Source organism: Hyposmocoma kahamanoa, unplaced genomic scaffold (assembly GCF_003589595.1).
Source record: "Hyposmocoma kahamanoa isolate Upper Pololo Valley unplaced genomic scaffold, ASM358959v1 88, whole genome shotgun sequence".
In the NCBI taxonomy this organism is placed as follows: domain Eukaryota; kingdom Metazoa; phylum Arthropoda; class Insecta; order Lepidoptera; family Cosmopterigidae; genus Hyposmocoma; species Hyposmocoma kahamanoa.
Window position 1 is genome coordinate 6,750,204 of NW_020654466.1, and position 3,609 is coordinate 6,753,812.

The following is a 3,609-nucleotide window of genomic DNA, read 5'->3' on the forward strand; positions in this document are numbered from 1 at the left end:
GCGACACAGGGTATCCCTAGTGCGGGGCTATGTTGAGTGTGTGCGTTATTATAGTGTGTGCGTTATTAATATTTTTCTCAAACGTACTCTGAAATGTTTGCATTACTTTCAAAAAACGAAAACAGGAACTTTGTCATTTATGGGCCATTTTTATAATAAAGGGATTGCCACACTTTGTCATAGAGTCTTGCTTGGACACAATATCTGATCATACGCCAATAATAGGCACATTCAGCGAAACCCGTATGTATAAATTAAAACTTTTAGTCTATGCTATGGTATGCTTTTAGAAACACCTTAGAATCGGAAATAAATCTAAAAATTAGACTGAACACAGAGGGCGACATAGATGAAGCTACATTCTGCATAACCAACAAACTCCTGGAAGCGGCATGGAAATCCACCTCACGTCTCGAGGGCCACCGAGACCTCAACAACCTGCCACTGAAAATTCGATATATGAAACTAAGACTTACTGCAGATAAAACAAAATTTAATAAGGCTCCCAGACTTAAAGGCAAGCATTAAAGAAAATTAAAATGAAGCCTTTCACACTAAACTGACCTCGCTCTCAGCTAACAAAATAGATAGCCATTGCCTGTGGAAAATAACAAAAAATATTAAGAGACCAACACAGTCAAACCCTCCACTTAGACTGCAAGGAGATGGTTGGGCGCGAAGTCCTAAAGAAAAGGCTGAGTTATTTGCACGCCATTTGAGTCAAGCTTTTACGCCTAACCCATCTTATTCGCAGCAATTTGAAGAGTATGGGCAGGAAACAATCAGGTCAGATCAACAACTTTCCTTTCCTCTCAAATCGGCCACACCGAAAGAAATAGCTCGTGTAATTCGGCACCTCAAACTAAAAAAAGCGCCTGGGTTCGACCCATAGATATAGAAAAAATGGGGAGATTTGGTATGGGGGCAAGGTTCGTGTCGCCTCGATATGATCATTTTGATCATATCGAGGTGACACGCCTACAAACATCGTCACAGTGACATGGCGATCGTTGTACATACAAGATCTCTCGTAAAACGTGAAAATGCCAAGTTGTAGCAATACACCTTGTAAAAATTCAACTGAAAACAAAAATTTTAAAACCAGTGACATAACATTATACCAGCTGTTTGCATTTTTAGTTACTATTTCTATTATTATTCAATGTTTTCTTTTTGTCTCCATAGAAATTTGTAGACTCAAATCTAGTGATGTTAATTTACGATGACTGATGTTTATCGATAATAAAATTTTACTGAAATGTTTGTATTTCTTACTATGATCTTTGTAACTAAAGTCCCTAAAATATCGAAGCGAAAAGCATTCACGTTAAATTGATTCTTTTATTTTATTATTATTACCAAACCTTGTATTTCGAGTAACTTTAACACAACTCATATTTCGGACAACCGTTTCAATTTCATGTCAATTTGTATGTTGCTGTTGCTTGAAGAAAAATGTATGTGTATTATTGTTTTAGATAATTTAGATATTTAAATTCCATTATACTCGTAGATTAAACGTAGACTATTTTTAATTTGTAAGTTTTTCCAATGAGTTCAAAATAAAAGAAGTTTGGATTGAAGCTGCATGAAAATCGAAAGATTGGGTTTCTTATTACTATTTCTTACTTTGTTTAAATTTCCATAGCAAATGCATTTAAAAAATAAATAAAATAAAATCGGCTTTATTTTTCATGTGCATGCAAAATAAATTAGAAACAATTATAGAAAATTACATAAATCCTACATAAAAGAACAACATAATTTAATTTATTAAATTCGTTGATGGTTCGAGTTTACTCTTGAGCCGTCATAGGCTTCACCAACGTATAATGGCAAACTGACACTGGCGACGATCGCCATATTTCTTATATTATTCCTATAAAAATGACACTGGCCCATGCCTAGTGGCCGCCATTAAGAAAATAATAATAATTTATATTAATATATTAATTTAATAATACACTTGTACCAGTGTAGGTATAGTATGAAAAATGGAATATTTTTTTAATATTAAAAACAGCCACATGGTCTCTAACTGTCGATTAGGTAGGACCACATCCCTCGTTGCGTAGCGTCAGTTTAAGGTTAATAAGGTTAACAATTCACGGAGCGGTTTCCATCACGCCCGCCCGGTGCTGCTAGACAGCGGTTTTATTTGAATACTCACGACCCAGCAAATTTGAGCGGGCACGTAGCCGCCGCGGTTGCGGGCACGGAACCGTTTCGATTGTGGAACAGACCGCGAAGTTAGTGGGAGTTAATCGCAAGTCGCGCGGTTAATAGAGAACTCATCCCGCGTGCGCCTGCACCACATTGCGCCTGAACCGACCGCCAAAGTGCGCGGGCTACGACGGCCGCCAAGCGCGCTGGTGGTGGCGTCCTGCTACTAATTTTACATACTTAACAATTACATTCTACAGATACCGCGGTCCCGCGGCAGACGCGGGTTAAAAACCGCTCAGTGAGTCCTTAGCTTAACGAAAAATGAGTTTCAGCGCCATCTAACGTGTAATACTGAGATATTATATACTAGTAGCATTTTTACTAAAACGCCACCTGATGATGAATGGCTGTACTAGGATGAAAAAATACAGAAATATTGTATTATAACTCTTACTCAAGTGACTGTAAGTTTAATTTTGTTAAATTTTAAAATTGTGTTACGTCGTTTACACGTTGTAAGCCCTAACCAATCAAAATCTTTACATTATGGTAGTAGACAATAGAGCGTAAAGTAAAATTGCACACAAGCTAAAAAGTGGCGACATCAGTACCCGATCTTACATAGCGTCATTACATATCTCCCCTTTTTTCCTATATCTACGGTTCGACCTAATAACCAGCGAAATATTAAAACTACTTCTCCGAAAACCGTTAGTTCTACTGACCATGCTCTTTAATGCTATCTTCAAGATACAATACTTTCCTAGGTTATGGAAAATCTCCCATATTTGTGTCATAACCCAACCAGGAGTCACCTACAGAACCAAGTTCATACAGACCTATAAACCTCTTGTCGATACACTTAAAGCTATTCGAGAAAATTTTTCTAAATCGACTTCAACCAATATTGGAAGAAAACAACATAATTCCAGATCACCAGTACATAAAATTAGATAGTCTTTTGAGAAAAGGGAGTGCTGTGTTTCTAGATATACAGCAGGCCTTTGACCGGCTATGGCATGATGGTCTTCTATATAAACTAAAAGTTGCTCTTCCAAACTCATTTTATATGATTTGAAAATCGTATCTTCTAGAACGAAAATTTCAAGTAAACCATGCGACTTCTTCCCGGCCAAGGCCTACACAGTAAGTATGAAAATCCGTTACTGTCCTCTCTGCAAACTTTTAAATCTACCTACTAATAATGAACTATGTAAACAGGCAAAAGAAAAACTCATGCAGCCAACTACCCAGCGTTCATAGGTGCGAGAATTAAAAATACTCACCGCTTACACTATGTGCTTTGCGCTATGTACCGACTTAAAAACAAAGAAAATGGCGGTAACATTTAAACTAAAGTGTTTTGGTATTCTTTTGTTTTTTCATCTTTTTTGTATTTTGGACGCGAAAATGAATGGTAGTGAAAAGAGCGATAACGAAAAT